Below are 19,683 nucleotides of genomic sequence, written 5' to 3'. Positions count from 1 at the left end.
GTGTAACGGTGCCTGCAAGGAGAAGTTCGGAAGGGGGTGGGCGGGGGGTCCGCCGAGACCGGTGGAGAGGAGCTGAGAGGTTAGGCGAGACTCTTCGGGGGCGATCAGCTGAGCGAGAGAGGGAGGAGAGAGGGGAGAGGGAGCCGGGCCGGGCCGGGCCGGGCCGGGCCGCGCCGCCGGGGAGCCCGCCCGCCGCCCGCCGCCGGCTCGCCCCGCAGCCGCGGCCGCGGCCGCACCGGCCCGCCCGGCTCCCCCTCGCCTGCCTCCCCCAGCCCGCGCCGCGCTCCGCTCTTATCACATCCCACAAACCTGCTGCTGCTGCCTCCCGGAATTAACCTTCTTCGATTTTTCCTAGCTACGTGGCGATCCCCGGGTTTCTTCTAAACTGTTAACATCCCGTAGTGCCTTTTCTTTTTTTTTTTTTTTCCATCCCCACCCCCCTCCCGATAGCTACTATTTTTAGGGAAAGAGAAAGAGAGGGAGAGAGAGAAAGAAAGAAGAAGAGGAGAAAGGAGATATAAAACGTTAGGAAGGATAGTAAACAGTGGCAGAAGAAACCCTGAAAAATGTGGACTCTCCTCTCGCAATTCCTGCCTGTATCCTCCCCCCCGCTTTGTTCCTTTAGCTGTAACTCAAGAACACCATAAACCTATATCCCCCTCCAAGAAGAGAGAAAGGGAAAAATCTACAGCCAAAAAAGAATGACTTGACTGTTCTGACGTTTGGTGTTTTGACATTAATGACATTAATGATATTGATGTTTCACCAGGAAAAAAGCACTAGGAATAAAGGAGGTGGTGGGGGTGGTGCGGGGGGACGACTTTAAAACTAAATTATCTTCGTTTCCTTATTCTTCTGTGACATTAAGTATACGTGTTTCTTCGCTTGAATTTGAAATAGATGTATTGTTCTCAGGTGTTTCTTCATCACATTGTATTTAATTGTCTCCAGTCTTAGGAAATGTGTTACCATCCTTCAGGCATGCACTTGAATGGACAATGCATCCTTCTATCTCAGAGTCCCGTTTCGTCTACAATTTAAGCCTAAAAGCCCTCTTTCCATCATACCGCCTCAATCTGATAACTGTAAACGGGCTTCAGAGATTTCATTTTCACTCTTTGTTTGCATTTTTTTCCACCCTGTAAACAACGATGCAGAATATCGCTAGTTTCCTTACTCCCTTCATTCTCAGAGAGCAGTGCTTGTAGAAATCTGCATATATGCCCTTACACTTTTTTTTTTCATTGATGAGCTGGTGCAATGCTTAGGTGAGGTTTGCGAAGGAATGAAGTTCCTCTCAAGAGCCCTCAAGTGCCCCTGGCTTTTCCTTAAGTTCGAGTCTTGGAGATTTTCCTGAAGTTTGAAGTAAGGTTTTTCTGCTAGGGCTTCTTCTGTGTTCCCCGCTTTATTGGCAGTCTCTGATTTTGGAATAGCTGTACTTCCAGGCTGGCGATTTTTTATTTGTCTTTTTTTTCCTCCTCCTTCTCAAGACTTTTTTTTTCCCCTCTAAAACTATCAGGACCTTCATTCTGACCTTAAACATCTGCTTTTAGCAACTCAGTTCCCTGACGCTGGCCTGTGCTTCCTTAAGGGCAGCCTTAATTCATCATCAGGTGGGGATTTTCCTATTAGTGTTAGTTCCAGTATTTGCAAAACATTCTTCTGGAATGGAAGGTTTAGGGCCCAGAGAGCTGCATTTTTCTGTCATGTAGGGTTTTGTTGGTTTGTTATTGTTGTGTGTGCGTGCTTTTAATGGAAGGTTGTGATAAAACCTTTCTGCTGGTATTTGGTGCTTAAGGCCTAAGACAAGGTTTTGACGTGGATCCCAGGAATCACGAACTTCAAAGGCATGTCAGCTCTAAGGTTATGGTTCACCTGCACAGGGTCCTTGGTACTGTAAATATCCCTTGCATGTAACTGTGACATAGTGACCATTTCTGGTATACTCATTTCTGGAATAGCATTATCAAAAATCCGCACGTGTTCCTGCGGTGTATTCGGATGCTCTTTGAATAGTCATGTTTTTATCTTCAGTAGGGGGTATTTTAAAGTATGTCTATTCCTAGTTTTAGTTAATTATCTTTTAATGAAAGTGTCAGTCATATTCACATCTGCAGTATTAGGTTAAGATAATTAGATTTTCAAATGAGAAGCAATCTTCTTAAAGCCCACACAGGAAAATATTTGTGAAAGATTCCGATTTATAATGACATCTGTACATTTTACCCTAATTTTCATCATAATAAATCTCCCCTCCTCCCCCAAGAATGAAAGGTGTCTGGTAAAATATAGTAGATAAAATATTAATAAAAAATCTACACTTGTAGGGAAAGTGGGAGACAATGCATGTTTGTGCATGAAACATGTGTCATGTGCAAAGAGACTCTTTCCCTGGACTGATATTTACTTCATTTTGATAAGGCTGTTTACAGCTGATATTGTATAGTCCGTTAGGCTTTGCTTTTTACTTTGCCGATTTCTCCAAGCAGTTACATGGCAGACACCATATAAAGTATATTATGTTTGGTGTGACTGTGTGTGTATGTGTAGCGTTTGTATATATGTGTAAATATAACATAGGATGTGGGTGCACGCATGTGTATGAGTGTAAATAAATCCCTTTTTATCTCTGTATAAGCAGATATTCCCTATCTTAGATATGCTATCTTTCCTTTTACGGGGGTGTCATACGTTCATTATCCCACTCCAAACATATATTTTTCATTAAATGACCATTAAAAGAGAAACAGAAAGAGAGGGAAAGACAGAAAGAAAGACAGAAAGAAATATCTCCCTGGTGGAATAATTAATTTGCACCCATTTCTTTTAAGTTCCCGAGCAGTTAAAAGAGCAGCCCCCCCCCCTTCTCTTTCTTTTTTTTTTTTTTTTTAATTTTCCCTAGCCATCTACTTCGTGCGTCTGTGCGTGTGTGTGTCTGTGTTACTAATGAAGTTTGCAGACTTGTGTTTGTATCCATGAGCTCCTTTCTGCTGCCCCTTCTTCTCCGGGCTGGCTCTGCGGCTCCCGCAGCCCCTGCGAGCCCCCGGCAGCCGCGGCAGCTCCGGCTCCGCCGGGCTCCGGGGCTGCGCGTCATTTGCAGCCTGGAGAATGTTGATCACCTCACTAATTACACCTCTCCCTCTCCCCCTCGTCCCTCTTCTCTCCCTCTCCCTCTCCCTTTCCCTCTCTCTCTCTCTCTCTCTTCTTCTCTCTCTCTCTCTCTCTCTCTCCTCTCTCTCTCTCTCTCTCCTCTCTCTCTCTCTCTCTCTCATTCCCAGAGTGCATATCGGGAATAGACACACAAAGACATGCGCACTCAACTTAATCAGCCATTTTTTTAAACAGGGCTAAAACGATAATAATTAGCAGAATAAAGACATATCGGATTTTCATTTCCTTTCCTCCTTTTCCCAACCCCTTCACAACCAAACAGCGAGACCGCGGTCGGCACATGCTTTAACAACTCCCGGACCCCAAAGGACCGCTTCATGCCCCCCACTTCTTGCTCAATCATTTTTATTTTCACCCAATAAAGTTGGAGGATTATTTTTTTTTATTATTTTTTTAATGAACCTTCTCTCGTTTACTTGGATGTGATCAGCTGTTAAGTAAATAAAGCAAAACAAAAAAAAGAGGCGAAGATCCAGTAGGAACTGCGAGGGGAAATGGAAAGTAAGTTTTTTCTTTAACTTTTATTGAGTAGTTTGTGTTAAATTTAGGTCGAGTATCGATTATCTTTCCAGGCTGATCTTGCACAATCTTTGATATTTCGCTCTCGCTCGCTCTCTCTCTCTCTCCCTCTCTCTGTGCCTCTTTCTCTCTCTCTCACATACACACACACACTCACATCCCCAGATCCCATGTATCTCTCCCCTCTCTCTCTCCCCCCTTTTTCTGCCTGTTTCCCCATTTTTAGGTGCAGTATTTGCTCTCATTTGGGGAGGAGGGGCTGCTTTTTCTCTCTCTTCTTTCTCTCTCGCTCTCTTTTATTCCGAGGGTTACGTTTTGTTTGGTTTTTTTGTTTTGTTTTGTTTTTTTGCTTTTTTTTTTTCTTTCGGGCGGTAACTTTCGGATTAAGTGGAGGACCCTGCTCATTTTGCTGAAGAGGTTTTTTGGGGGGGATCCCCCCACTTTTTATTTTGCCTTTTTTTTTTTTCGTAAAGGAGCTCGGGGGAAAAAATTACTGTCAGATTAGGAAAGACGTTACGGCTGTCAGAAGTCATCGCTTGGCAGCCCCTTCAGAGCTCGCACTCTTGTTTCGCAGCTCGAGCCCCCCAAAACTTTGAGGTGCTTTTTGAAGGCGCTTGCCGCTCTCCCACCCTCCTTCCCTCTCCTCCCCATCTCCACCCCCACCCCGGCCTCCCAAACTTTCGCTTTCGGGCGGGGGGGGGGAATGCCAGCAGGGCAGTGGGGACCCTGACTGCGTGCGTGTGTGCAGGGGAAGGTGTGGGGTGATTTTTTTTCCCCTCTCCCCCCCCCCCATCCCACCCCCTTTTATTTCGCAGGTAGGTTTCTCCGGAGCAGGGGAAGGGGTGACTGTGCGGGTGCGTGCGTGTGTGCAGGGGGACCGCGCTGCTGGCTGCCGGCTCCGGCAGCAGCAAGGAGAGGAGCCCGTTAGGAGCGCGCCCTGCCTGTGTCAGCTGCGCGGCGCTGGGCGGGGAGGCGGCCCGGCTCGGCCCGCCTGGCTCGGCCCGGCCCGGCGCGGCGCGGCGCGGTGCGGCCCGGCCCCGCCGCCGGGGATGCGCGGGCGGCCGCTGCCTGCGGGCGGCTGCCGGGCCCCTGCCGGCATCCTGGCCGCGCCGCTCCGCGCTGCGGGCAGCGGGAAAAGCTCCTGGCGGGGAGGGTCCGGGGCTGTTTGGAGCGCAGCCTTGCTGAGATTTTTGAAGCGGGGGCCGGTGGGGAAAGGTGGGGGGGGCGGATTTTTTTTTTTTTTTTTTGCGGGACAAATGTCTATTTTTTTTAACCGAGGACTAAGATGTTAAAAAAAAAAAAAAGGAGTAACCAACCATAAAAAAAAAAAAAAAAGAAAAGCCCACAAACAGCGAGAACGCAGTTCGGTTCCTGCTCTGTCTAACTGCTCGTGCCAGAATCAAGTGCATCCCTTCCCATCACGGCAGCTAATGGCAGACGCGTCCCTGCTTCCTCCTCCTGCCTTACATGAAATTTCCTGCAAAAATGCTAATAAACTTTCCCCCCATCCGATGCCAACTTACGGCGGTTCCCCTCCACTCCTCCCCTGCTGCATCTTCCTCCCCCCCCCCCCCCCCCAGCCTCCCCAGCAGCAGCAGCAGCAGCAGCAGAAAATGCCCGGGTTGGTATTTCTTTTGTTACCTGCGAGCCGGGCGGCCGGGGGTCTCTCCTCGGCTGCTTAGGGCACTGGGTCCAACCGAGAGAGGAGGCACATCAGTCGGGTTCAGCCTGTTTCACCTCAGCGCCGTCCCGAGGAGGCTTTAGCCACCATTCAATAACACACCCTCCTCCTCCTCTTCCTCCTTAGGTACCAAGGCAGAGATCACAAACATAACACCCCCCTCCCCACCAAAAAAAAAAAAAAAAAGGAAAAACCAACCAAAAGACAACTTGCCAGGCTGAAGATGGTGGATTTACATTAAGCCAGACACAGGCAGGTTCGCTCAGGAAGTCTGACCATCCCGTTTTCTGACAGTTGCATTTCCTCGGCTCCGTTCCGTTCTCCACATTTTTTTTAAATTTTCTTTTTATTAGCCTTTAATCAAGGATTATGTAGTTGGCAGGAGGAGAGAGAGAAAGAGAGTGGAAAGAGAGGGCTTGGGTGCTTTTGGGGTGGTTGCTGTGAGGGATTTTTTTTTGGTGGTGTATTTTTTTTTTCAATTGTATTTTCCCTGGATTTTCAGTGGCTCGATCCTTAGCAGCGGTGCTGGAGTGTTTAAAAAGATCATATGTAGCATTATATTTTTAGTTTGGTGGTGGATGGATGGAAGAGGTAGTGAGAAGCTTTTGCAGCCCTGCCTGTTGTTGGTTAGATTGAGGCAGAGACTTGGCTGCGATTGGGACGCGACTGTGACATGGGCATCGATCGCTTCCATTGAGAGCAATGCAAAAACACAGCCTGGGTATGTAACACTCTCAGTGCCATCAACACTTGTTTTACTTTATATTTACTGGCAAAGCTGACAGAAGGAGCTGGAGTGCTTTTCTTTGAAATAAGGAATACAAACATTTGGAAGGGAAGGTGCACAAAGAAGATTGTTGAAATAAACGGGGGGTTGAAGGTTGGGCGGGAGGGGGGGAGAGCCTTAATCATCATTGCTCCACTTCCTATTCAACTGACTGTATTTAAGGAGTTTCTCTCTTTTCTCGACTGGGGGATCCTACTAAACTGGTTGAAATGAGAAAAAACAGACAATCAACCTTGAGGGAATATCTGCTGGTTTTCAGGGTTTGTGGTTTCAGTCAGTAGGAAGGCACACAAAAATAAAAGATGGCTAGCCAGCTGTTTTAACCTCTTGCACCTGGCTCCAGAGCTGGGGCTCACCAGGATTATTCAGTTATTCGTGCTATCTGTGCTTGAATATTTATAGTGTACGATCTAGAGATCCACACACTGCATTGTAGCATCTCTTTATCCTCTAGTTGTGGGCTTTTTGGACTTCATCAACATAAACATGTATTCAATAGTTTTCATTTTTATGATAATGAACATAGAGGGTCAATGAAATATAGAGGGAAAAGTCGTAAATCTGCAAAAGTGAAATCTACCCAAGGAACAAAGAAAGGTCAGGTAAACCATCTGTGTAAGTCACAGTAATAGTACCTGCTGTTTGGTTTATGCAGTGATACTGGTTTATTATTCTCTAAAATGAAACTTACCCCCTAGATCAAGTTAAAACTAAAGGAAAGCTGTGGAGATGATAAATCGCATTACGTGCGTTTTTCAGAATAGGGACGCGTTTTTATTCCTAGATTTTTGTGTAGTTCAGGTTTATTTGTGAAGATGGTGCACCAGCAAAGAACATATAAAGGGGGCCGAGAAAAATCACTGTTTAATATTGCAGAATTTACTGCTTCCATTCTGACCATGAGCCTAAATTTACACAATGAAATTTGATTATCTCTAATAACAATATTAGATCCTGCACTGGATGGATGAGAATTGAGGTGGTTTTGTTGATTGCAAGGGTTTAATGTTGCATTTCAGAATCTGATGTGGTTTAGCCTCCCTTCCATTAACTGGAAAACCCCTGAGGTTTTACAATTATTTCTTAAAGATAATACATTTAAGATTGCATTGGTAGGCTGAAGAAAAGTCATAAAGGCAAGAAGGGAAGCCCTTAATAACTCTTGAGATTCAGACATGTTCAGCAGTTAGATTGGCTCTGACTTCACCAAGGGTCGACAATGTGTCATTTCCATGAAGCCAAATTGCCCTCTGCCTATATGATATTAATGTGCAAATCAATATTTCAGGGATTAAATTTCCCTTCTTCATTTTTTATGGTTTCTACCTCAATAAGTCTCAAGTCTATTAGAAGAGGCTGGATGATTTAAAATCTTTCACTGCAGAATGGCTTGTCGTAGGCTTGTTTCACAGACCGTTTTTTGGATTTTCGTTATAAAAGACTAAAGGCATTCCAAAGAAGTTGATAGTCAATATAGGGACATGCTCACTGTTGTAAAGCCCTTGTTCGATTAAGAGCTAAAAAGGTATTGAAAATATAATATATATGTTTATATAATATATATACATTCTACTGCTTTAAAAATATTGTGTTAATCACATATTGATTTATTTCAAAATCAATCGAAGCTCCTTTCTTATTAGTGATTTGTTCAGCATTCTTCAGCCTTGTTGTTAATTTTCTTAAACAGCATGCATGAATTAATCTGCTGGTAGAATGTGTTTTGGATTTTCTTTGAAGCATATTTAAAACCAGGAATTTTTACCTATTTAAGCTAAGTGGTGTGAACAGTTTAGTATTGCTGAAAAAGCCAAGGTACTGTTTTCTGCACTTAGATTTCAGCAATGTTTTAATGAAGCTAAGGGACGTTTTGTAAATATTTTATGATTTCTACTGAGATGCTTATCAGCAATGCTTATTAAGAGTTTCCTTTGAATATTCACAACCAGTTAAAAATTAAAATGGAGCTATCTGATCTGGAAGGAAACAATACATGACAGAAAATTTAGGTCAAAATATGAGGTTGTGACTTTATCACACAATCTTGGGAAGGCCCTACTGTCTATCATTTAGTGTTGTTTTATAGTCTTAGACCATCTGGACCAAGTTCCGCACAGCTGCATGAATTTCATATGTGATAGAACATTTTTTCCATTCAGTGTGAAATGTTCCTTCCTAAAAACGTACACCAGACTCGCTTAATTTAGTCTGCTAAAAGAAATGCACATGAAAAAGGACAAAAGGCTCTTTAATCTCTGCAAGCTGTTTGTTTTTCTTCAAGATTCCTGTCTGTTTGGGTTTGAAAAGTCATGTTTATTGAGCAGATGATTCTGAGGTGTGACATTAAAATAATATATGATTTTTGTGCTAGTTTCTGCTCTCCTAGTTAATTTGCAGAACTACTTTTTATGCCTGTCAAAACACACTGTTAATCTATTCTTATTTACAATTAATCTCAATAAAATTAATCTTAACTATGCCTTAGTCAGTAGCTTAAAATATCTAATTATATTCAATTAACTGCTGTCATAGTAATTAACACTGCTTAATTGCCTCTGCATATATTTATGTAAAGCTCATTAGTTACTGCTTGCTCTTTTTTTTTTTTTCCCCTTTTCTTATTCCCATTTTTTGTGGCTCTGAGAGCACTGACATAAAACCCAGTCTAGTTTTTGACAATTTAGATCTTGAATAATCGGTGACAATGCCAATACATGTGTTTGTAACATGTTATGTGGGTAAATGTTTATGTTTTCCTATGCAGAAAGGTACCAGAGCTGGGTCTCTAAAGAACTTCCACCCCCTCACCCCGGCCTTCTCCTACCCCAGCACATACAAAAATATTTTCTAGCCTTGTTGATAGAAATATGAGAAGCCAGGTTAGGCTTTGTGTTTATAAATGAAGAGCTTTTCTGCATCTGCCTTGGGGCTGTACCCAGAAGGCAGAGCTTTGCTGCTCCAAATTCATTCAAAGGGTTAAAGACTTGGCCAAGGTTCAAACTGAGAAGCGCCCAGGGAAAGTGCATGTGAATATGTACAAGTTTCATGTAATTAGTGCTTAATTATATTAACATATGCAAATTGTCAACTTAGGAGCTTGTTGAGCTGGCAAAGATCAGCCAGGCACAATTGCAGTATTGTTCTGAAACAATAATGGATTTCAAGTTGGATTGTGAAAACACATAACTAGCTATCTAATTTAACTCATACCATGGTGAAATTTCATTAGTCTCCATGGAGACTGGTTTAATTGTGCTGACTAATGTTCTGGGCTGCAGAATGTCCTAAAAAGAAAGCGTTGTTTGCCTAATCCACCTTACAATGACACTTGTTTGTACATGTTTCCCTTGTGTGAGAATTTGCATATGCAAATAAATAGTTTCTCTGCCCCATTTGTCATGGCTGTTCATTACCCATGAAGAGGACATTGTTACTAGGCTGTTACTGAGTCTCCCAAGACAGGATAGTGTCAACCAGTCCAGCCACATTCTTTCATAATTTGTTTCTGATTAATAGACCAGAGTGAGGCTCATTCTATTCAGGCCTCTGCAAAGGGAAGGTCAGTTCTGTCACTGAAAAGAGTTTCCGCAGCAACTGAAGTTTTCGCTCTCCCCCCCCCCCCCTCCCTCCTTCTTTGGCTAAAATAATCATATTTAAAATAAGGTAGTCTTGCTCTAAGGAATACCTCCACTAATAATCTCTAGTTTCCTAAAGCAAAAGATAGGAAAATAAAGGAGATTCTAGTATTGGAATATTAATCCTGTTTTTGACAGAAAGGTAAACTGATATAATTGCTTTTCAGTCGAAGGAATGGGGGTTTATACAAGTGTGAAAGCATCGGAAAAGGATTAGCATTTTTTTGCATAATGAAAAGCTCTGTTGAATAGGGCACTGAATGGTTGACTGAATGACTGAGATGAAAGGAAGATGAAAATGCAGGCTCCTCTTTCTTTATGCCTATGTTCAGCTCTCCCTAAAGTTATGTTTGTCCAAGACTTGAGAAAACAAGCAGAAGCTCAGATTTCAGCAACTTTATAAGATGCCCCGAGTTTCCATCATCGTGTGAAGTAATATGTATGAGAATAGTGCCGTGCAAGGCTGATAAACACAGGTTTGTATGTAGAAGAGTTCCAGGAACATGACAGGCAAACCAAATATTGACTGTTGGGTATCAAGGCTTCCCAGTACTTTGCCTGGGGGAAAGAAAAAGAGGGGAGGGGGGCCAACAGGGAGGGAAGGAGTTATTTTGAAAGTTGCCAATGGAAATTATGCATCAACGCATAGTAATCTAATAAAGTTTGGTATTCAAGGAAGCAGGATTTAGTCAATATCTGTTTTAATTATTAAACTATTTCTCTTTGGAAAAAGTTATGAATTCTGACTCAGTGCTAAGTGTTTAAGTGGCGTATAAGCCTTTCTGGGGAAAAAATTACTCTCTTAGTTCGGCTTTTCAAACAGAGAAAGCTGACTGAAATAGAAATTAATATATGTACATAATGAGTGGGGTTTTCGGCGTGACTGCATCAGTGTACTCAGGTTGTTTAAAATCTTGACCGTAGATTCAGGTGGCGAGAAGGGCCCTGGCTGCTCCTCTGCAGGCAGGGCTGGCCCCACTGCCTTCAGCCGGAGCAGGATCAGGCCCCAAGACAGGGCTGCAACTGGTTAGCTGTTGACAATGTGATCAGTGCTTCTAATTATGTTCTCTCAACAGTAATTAGGGCAGTTAAAATACCATAAGTGTTGAGCCACTTTTGAAAGTGGGAAGTGGTTCTTTTGTACGTATGTAAATCAAATGCAGTGTGGATAATTATTTGTATATATGCATATTAAATAGGTTTTTTTTTTTTCAGATCAACATAATTACCGATTTAGAGCTACTGTGGAAAGCTGTTGGTAGTTAGACTAAATATTAACTTGCTGGGGGGGGGGTTGTTAGTTTGCAGAACATTTATTTTGTAAGTGCTTGTTAGTTCAGTCTTGGACTTGATTTGATAATGTGTAAACAGCTAGAGATGCTTCTAAGAACTTAGAATCGTTCATGGGTAGATTAAGTAAAACTGCAAATGCAGGAAGTGCTTGATAATAGCAAAGTCTCAAAGATTCTTGCTTTTTAGACAAAGTTAGAGACAATCTCTAGGATTTGAGAATGTTTTACTGTTCAATGTATGAAATTCCTTAAAACTTCTTTTAAAGGAACAAGAGACATGCCTATGGGATATTCTTTCATTCTGGGAACAGCTTATTAGTGTATTTCCATAAGAAAAATGTGTTAATTTAAAAAATAAATTCATTTATATTTTAAAATATTGTTAACCAAGCACCATGTGTTGTCTCTGGCAATGTTCCAGCCACTGTAGAACTGGATAACACATGGGTTAATAATAACTTATGTGATGTCTGCATTCTTACTGAATGGGCAGAAACCCAGCACATTCAGATGCTGAGATTCAGTATTTTACAGAATACATTGTAATGCAGAATATGTTTATGTGAACAGATGCATAGACAGAAGAAAGTTTAAAAAAAAAAAAAAACCCTCATATCATTTGACAGTTGTGTTTACCTAGTAGGTAAAACAAACCTAGTAGGTTTTGTTTGGTGGTGTTCTTCCTTCCCCCCCCCCCAGCCCCCAAGGGAATGGTACACACATCACTGATGGCAGGATTCAGCAGACTTGTAGAGATAAACTTGTTTTGCATAAATAAGGAGAGCAGTATTTGGCCTTTAATATATATTACTCTGTTTCTTCTTCTTCTTAATAGTCACTCTATAGCACTTTTATGCCAGTATTTTCATTATAACTCTAGATTTTCGGGAATTCCAAGCTAAGCCTGAAAAGTTTCTACCAGGCAAATATGTGGCAGGCCTATTGAGGAATTACTTTTTGTGCTTAAACAAAATATTCTAAGGCATGGTTTGACCAAGTTTTGTAAGCTAAATAAAAGTTTGCCATATTCAGACACTTTTTTAAATGTTCACATTACTCAGAACCAGTTTTGGAGAGAAAGACAAAAAAAGAGAGAGGGAGAGAGGGTTAGAAAACAATTTGTCCAAAATGTAGTTTATTTGCTTTTGGTACTTTGGAGGACAATTTTAAATACGCTCAGAAACTGGGATGTCTTTACGGACAGATCTAGCAAGCTTTTGGCACTCACGCTGATCTGATAGGCTGTACCGGCTCCTAAGTAGGTGTTATAGTCCTTCAGGTCAATAGTTCACAAACTAAAGGCTCTATGTACATGATAGACTGTGGTGACTCTGAAAACAAACATTTACCATATAGGCTGCAATGGTGTCTGTAGAACAAATGATGCACACATATATCTAAAGCTGTATGTAAACAGACAAATATTCTGCCCCGAAAACAAAGAAATCCTTATGCTGCTGTTGATGTGAGCTTAGGACACAAAAACCCAAAGGAAATGAGAGCCTGATTCTTCCCGTTCACCCCAGACCAAATTAACAATAACTCATCTGACATAAGAGGAGTTACATGGGTGTAAAACTGGCAAGAGGTGCAGTTTTGATATAGACAGAAAACTAATCAGGCCTTCAGTTCCCCGTTGAAAATAGTCCTGTAGAAATAACGCTGAGAAGGTTTCGTCTCCTCTTTCTGAGCGACCGTTTCCATTTACAAGGATGATGTGCTCAGTGCAGCAGGCACCGCAGGGTCCGTAAGGGAGTTGACAGAGCAGCTGACGGGGGCGATTCTGTTCCCTCGCCAGGTAGCAGCGGAGCTGGGAGCAAAGGCTGCCCAAGGCTCGCTCCTCCCTGTTTTGACACTGAGGCTCCCTTGCAGAGAGATTCACCTAATCTGAGGTGACAAGGCACTTGTCACCAGTCGCGCTCCAGCGTTTTGGGATGCTGATGGAAATCTGGAGTAATCCCAGTTATTTCCACACTTGTCCCAGAAGTGTAACAGATCAGAATATTCTCTCTTGGAAGAAAACAAAAAACTGAACTTCCTTCTTGCCCTTCACTTGTTGGGGAGGATTCTTCAGTTTTTTGATATTGTGAGGGCCAGAGCTTTCCTAGGAAGAGAGAAAAAAATCCTCAGATTTTCCCAGTGTTACATGACGGTTTCAAAAACAGAAGGTTTTCGGGTGTGAGAAGCCATGGCTGTCCACCTTCTAATAAGAGTTTCTCCTTATTTAATACCTAGCACTTCATGTGCTTTTCCCACCCCAGAAAATGAGGCTCTGAGTGGAAAGTAGCTCCTTAAACAGGGAGTTTATTCCTGTGGTCCTTTTGTATTTTTTTTTTTTTATATTGAAATACAGACATTGATTTAGTTTACAGCACTGAAGTTTTAAATTAAGGAAAATGTAACATTTCTCAAACAAACTATTTAGCTACCTGAGAAACGTCACCCCCAACCCCTGAATTCCTTGGAGTTTTATGAACTGCTCACAAAACAAGATCCCTTTGCCTGTCATTGAAAGGCAGCCATCTCTGGGGTGGGAAGTGTCACCCTGGACACAAACGGCCACGAGCGACTCTGCAGCAGGACAGCTCTACGGTTAAGGACTTTATCCAGCAGGAGCAACTGACTGCTGTAGGGAAACAAAATACGATTTCCCGATGGGTACTCAGCCGGTAGGCTAGGACCGGCATTTCGGCTCCGGTGAAAAGCGTCACTGGAGTTTTAACAGTCACAAGTGGTCAGGCCCTTGGATTTATCTCTTGCTTGATGGATGGCTTCCCCAGCGCTGCTGCAGTTTCCAGTTTTGACCTAGGGCCTCGTCCGAAGTCCAGTGCCGTCTCATCGATTCCCCTGGGTTTGGATCGGGCCCTCGCAAAGAAGAGTGCCATCTACTGAGTCACCCGCCGCAATTCAAGCAGCAGGTCAGCGTTGGTGGGCAGCGTGCGCGCGGACCGCCGGCCCCGGCCCCGGCCCCGGCCCTGCTGGGAGCAGTTTCTGAAATCACAAGGCAGAGCTGTGCGGTCACAACTTCGCCCGAGTGGGTGGAAAGGCAACAAGATACAATGGAGTCAAAAATGTTAGTATTTAAATATAGTAGAAACTGGGAGCGTAACAATAACTCAGCTACTACAGAGTAAATTCAACCATCTGGAGATTGTGACACATCCACACAAGGAAAAAAAAAAAAAACCTTAAAAGCAAAGGATTTCATTGCATTTTGAAATTTATTCTCCAGACAGGCTGCTGCTTTAATGCTGAACAGCATAGGTCTGTGAGTGGTTTTGTGTATCAAAGACATACGTACTGAAACACCTAGCTTCTTGCCACATTTGGATGCTAATGGTAATGTTTTTGGACTAGAGTTCTTTGGCCCAGCTCTGAGTTTACTCATATCTGTTGGTCTGTTTTGCAATATTATCGTTATTTTAAGACAAATTGTTAAGGCTGTTTGATTTTTTTTTTTTTTGAATACATATAATAGCAGGGAAGTACAGACGTTCCTGATTTCAGTTATAGCTGTATAAATGGGTTGAATTTGCTCTCAGCATATTTTTTACATGATTGTAACAATTGGACGCAAATATATTAGAAATATTTTAGGTTCATTTAAAAATCTATGCAATTTAAACAAACGCTGAATTGTGTAATGGTTTGTCTGGGAATTACTTAGGCTGCACAGCGTAATAATATTTTATTAGCTGTCATTTGTTTTCTAGGAAGAAAATGGTGATTTTTATGTTGTGAGTTATGTGAAAACTTGGCACTGAAATGGGACAGTCTCTCAATGTGAATTTCTAAAAAGGTGGGACAGTAGTTACCCGAAAGGTGAAGACTTGAGAAAAATTGGGGTGGGTCATTTCTTTCCTGAAAAGAAGCAGGGTACAGATTAGGAGCCATTAAGGTTTGCCAGGAGTTGCTGGTCATAGAAGCCTGTTTAAGTGCTCACTGTCAACAAGGAAATCATGGGCAGCACTTAAAGTGGCTCACCTCTGATTTATTCATAAACCTCACACGAGCACTTGGCTTTGTTCTTGCTCTGGTAAGGGGGAACTGATGCCAATAAGAACAGGAATAAAGAGCTTCTTGCATGGTCCAAAAGTGAATAGCACTTTATCTCAAAGCATGACCTCCATTCCCAAGATCTGTTGTGTTACAGTTGACTCTGTCTAGATGTGTATTCTCAGATGAATTACTAGAAGAGGTTACAACAAATATATACTTTGTAAACCCTCTAGATATAACAAGGACTATGTAGCTGGAACTGAGGTTCTAACTTGACAGAAAGGTTGCAGTATACATAGTGAACTGTTTCAAACAGCGTTTTATGCTAGTGTTTTCAATGTGAGTCAGAAAACAGTGTGATTATGTGGCTGCGATTCAAGTGAATACTTTATATTCTTTAAAGGATTCGTTTGAAAAAAAAAACATATTTTGATAAATGTAGGCACACAAAAATGCAAAATAGCTTTGAGACAAAAAAAAAAAAGAGGGAAAGAAAAAGGTTGACTTAGTTTTTAGGCATATTTGATTGCTGTTGCTTTATTTTTGTTTCTCTGAAAAAGCAAAGTAGAGCTAGCAGTCCATGATGGGGGAAGGGACCTTTAGAAGACGGTCAACTGCCATGTTTGCACTGGGGCAGAGGTTGAGTACAGTTACTTAAATCCCCAGAGAAACATTTAGTTAACGCTAGTCTCTTTCTGATCCTGTCTGAGTCTGGTTTTCTTTTCTGCTTTTTAATGAAGTTTGTTTGCTGCTATGCCTAGGATAGGTTCTTAAACTGACTTGCATTTTCACAACAGATTTGACCAAAAGAGTCATAATGGAAGACAGTGATGAGAGTTAATGATACGTCTTTGATAAAGCAGTCCTCGTGTGCAATCTGATCACAGCCATCAGCTCATTTGTCATGGCTGAAGTGAAAATGTCAGGACCAATGAGTGTATCAGTGCTGAAGGGGGCGAAAGGGCTTTTGGAGACACTTTTGTACTGGGAGTGGGCCATAGCTTAGATGCAGCTCTAGGGAAATACTGGGATTAGCCAACTCTGTGCACAAATCCCTAGCATAACAGAATTAGTTGGGAAAATGAGGTTTGTTAGGGGGGGGAAAAAAATCTGTAGCACTGCTCCAGGCTGCAGCCCTGTAACTATGCAAAACAGTAGGACATTTTGTTAAAATAATTTTAGCGATGTGAATTTATACACATTCCAGCACAAATCACAATTGGTAGCCAACATTTTAACAAAACCGATCTTAATGTGTTTTGCATATGTGTGTGGGTTTGGTGCATTTAAAATAAATATAGTCTTCAAAATCTTAAAAGAAGGTTTTCCGAATTTGACATGGAACACAGTGGAGTACAACTTATTTAAATACCAGCCAGTGCTGCTGGTATTTTTGCATGGGTTAGTTCAAATAAAAGCTAAGGTCAGTCTCCCTGCTGTAGGCATTTCTTTACTCAGAAGGTGCAATTCATACCCTAGGAACATATTGATTTCCAAATTGGGACTCTGGTCTAGCTAGCCTCTTCTCTGTTTAGCCGGTCTGTACAAGATGCTTCTGAAGAATATCACAGTAGGCAGATGAGGGATAAGCTATTGTATGTGCCTGCCTTGCTGTGATTGCAAATGCAAATTTTTTAGACCTCTGAAGAGCAAGGTTTAATATCCCTTACAAATTTTTTTCTTCACGTTCATTTTAATAACTCTGGATACTTTTGGCAGCCAATTTCCATTCTCTTTTTTTAACCTCGGTAAATTCATCTCAATGGTTTCCTGCAGCAATGAGTTCTACTGCCTAACCCCTTTCCCCCTCTCATCATCAGTTTTTAATTTGTCACAGCTTAGCTTTCTTGGAAATCTGCTAGTTCTTGTCTTTTGGTAAGCCTCTTCTCCTTCCTTCCTGTTAAATATCTGGGAAGAGCAGGGTGTTTTTGCCACTGTGATGTCTATAACAATTCTGAAGAAATTCCGATTTATTTGAGGTGAGGATCATACCTGTCAGACCTATTCAGCTGATATCAAAGTGCGTAGGTGTTTAACCAGGGAATCGCATTACCTGCACTATTTCCGCACAACAGGAGAGAGGGTAAGTTATTCCATCTCCAGGATACGGGGAGTTTACTGAGGGATTGTCTGGATATTAGACGTGTGTAGATGCTTGTCCACCTGGCTACATCAGTTAATAATGGCTACTGGCCATTGGAGGGACAGTTACCTGTTTTGCTCTCCTTCCCGTGTGTTTGATGTTGCAGAATTGGGGCTGTTTTAACTTCACGGGATCCAAGATTGATGCCGAGATGGTGTAGCAGACTGCCAGCTTTGGGCTGAAAGGAATTTTTCCTTAACCTCACATTGTTCTAGAGGCGCTACCACAAATTTGTCATCTTTCCTTTACATTTTTAATGGAAATCTCAGATCAAAATTAAGTTTGGTGCCAGCTCCATTGTATCACCGATTGGTAGCTGCTACCAGTACCATGGCTGAGTGCAAGGCCTTCGGAACCAGTTGGAGGTGCAGCAGAGAAAGGACCACGGGGTGCGTCCTTGGTGCGTTCGGGTTATTAGTGTGTCCGTGTAGGTACCGTGCGCTGCGCAGTATTCGCCCATCGTGCCGAGCGGCTGCTCTGGCTCTCAGTTCCTTTTTTTCTTTTCCTAAAGTTGGGCATAAGTTTGGGAGCAGGCAGAACTTCAGGCGTATGCTGACTGGAGGGGGTGGAGAGGAGCGGATGTGTGGAAGCGCCTTAGGCTGTGCCTCAGATACCAGGTAATCGCCTCTGGTAAGCCCGGGCTTCCTTGCAGCCAGCTTGCAGCTAGCATATGAGCCTCCCTTTTGTGGTCACAGGCTTCAGGCCTGTGGTCCTTCTGGGCCTTCCCGTGCTATGAACATGGCCACAGGGACCAAAGATACCAGGTAACCTTGAGTCTGGCGTAGAAATTTGTAATAAAGCAGCAGCCACTAGCCTTTAAACCCCAAACACTTCTCTGTTTATGCGTGTCAGTGTGAGAGGCAGCAGCAAAGTAATTTATTTAATCTAACTAGTACTTATCTTTGTTAGGAGTCTTCGGAAGATTTCTTCCATTTCATGTATAGTGAATTGTCCTCTTTCAGATAACGTGCTTGCACGATCTTTTGTTGTTGTTGTTGTTTAATTCTATTGATTTACAGTGTTGAAGTGAAATATCTGATACCTGTTTCCTGTACTTCGGCTATGTAGTCAAAGAAGCTGATGAGATTCTTCCCTCCCCTCCACAAGCCCTTTAGCTGTTTTAAATGTATAATTATCATTGCATGTCATTTGATAGCTGCACTAATTGCTGCCAACCATTGTCTGTTTGCACTTAATGCTGAAACCTGATCAACATCCTGCTTTGGTTGATGTTTGGTGGTAAACTTTAATTAACTCTTATTGCATTGAAGAAGAGCTCAGTCTCTGTGCTAACTAATCATTTACCTTCATTATGTCCTGACAGCTCCACTTGTTCCTGGTACTAATAGATACACCAGTCAGTAAATAAACCTGCAAACCTTCATGCCTTGAAGTTGTTCCACATTGATATTTTGTTGTTTAAAGTATAATGGGGTAAAGATAATTATTTCAGTTAGTTTTGTATCTCTGCTTTTCCAGACACCAGTCTCAGATTGCCTTTTTCATGCCAGACAATATCATTTTAATAGTTACTGTAGATTTAAGATAACATTATTCCTTCAACATGGTTCCTACATACATGCATCTTTTGAATCAATACAATTAAGCTTGTCTCCTGTTGGAATTCTTGTAATTATTTTTCCTGAAATACTTTTCCTGTAATGATATTGAAGTTAAAGTAATCAGGTTACTGGCAGATCATGTAAAATTCAACTCAAAATTGCTGGCTGCTTGATTTTAATTTGTCTGACATCAAGTTTGTTTGAAAAGGGATAATATGTGGTTAAACCAAGGAGCTTATAATTATGGTTGACATTTGTTTGTTTATAATGAAATCTAATTAAAGTTCATACATTTTAAAACACAAAAGTTAATTACTGAATTGCTCACTTCACTTATGCACAGCAGTCAAATTAACTTGCAGTGCAAAAAATGACAAAAGACTATGCATAATAAAAACAAAATGCCCAGCTGATCTTGGCAATGCAAAACAAATTTGCCATGATAATATTCTAGAAAAAGCAAATGCTTTATTAGTAACTAAGCTATTTAAAAAGCATCCTATATTTTCACTGACCACACTGATGTTAATACAAAATAGTATTTTAATGTTTAGCATGACTTACAACACCCACAGCTTTCTTTTGTAGATACAAAATTGGGGAAGTCTTACAAACTCCTTGTAAATGTGCTCAAAGATACAATTTTTTATTTTTTATTTTTCATCAAGGCTCTTTCTGAAGTCTTCTGGAGTTGTAGTGTATCCCTGAGAACTGGACTATTTGCTTGAGTACCTGACTAGTGATAACTTTGAAAAAGATAATTACAACATTGTTAGCATGCAAGGAAATTAATATAAGACAAAAAAAAAAGGTAACATTTATTTCTGAGTTGATTTTTTAGATGGCAAAGAGGTTAGGTGAATATTATGGAAGCACTTTGTCTCTCTAGTTATT

The 19,683-nt window shown here is 41.8% G+C and overlaps 1 protein-coding gene and 1 long non-coding RNA gene across 3 annotated transcripts in view; one reads left to right on the top strand and one right to left on the bottom strand.

Moving 5' to 3' along the window:
* The window catches only part of LOC104153528 (uncharacterized), a 28,569-nt gene extending 23,011 nt beyond the window's left edge, over nucleotides 1-5,558 (bottom strand). Inside the window, exon 1 of the long non-coding RNA XR_696289.2 lies at nucleotides 5,332-5,558. This is a non-coding gene — a long non-coding RNA (uncharacterized lncRNA). The remainder of the gene's footprint in view (nucleotides 1-5,331) is intronic.
* The window catches only part of ZFHX4 (zinc finger homeobox 4), a 150,130-nt gene continuing 133,726 nt past the window's right edge, over nucleotides 3,280-19,683 (top strand). Inside the window, exon 1 of one of the 2 annotated variants that reach the window (XM_009689457.2) lies at nucleotides 3,280-3,672. The gene's annotated coding sequence lies outside the window, so the exon portion shown is untranslated. Of the gene's footprint in view, nucleotides 3,673-5,574; nucleotides 6,093-19,683 lie in introns of those variants that run through there. The other variant, XM_009689458.2, reaches the window with a different exon arrangement.

The sequence above is a fragment of the Struthio camelus genome, chromosome 2 (assembly GCF_040807025.1).
Source record: "Struthio camelus isolate bStrCam1 chromosome 2, bStrCam1.hap1, whole genome shotgun sequence".
Lineage (NCBI taxonomy): Eukaryota > Metazoa > Chordata > Aves > Struthioniformes > Struthionidae > Struthio > Struthio camelus.
This window is presented reverse-complemented; position numbering and strand designations above follow the sequence as displayed.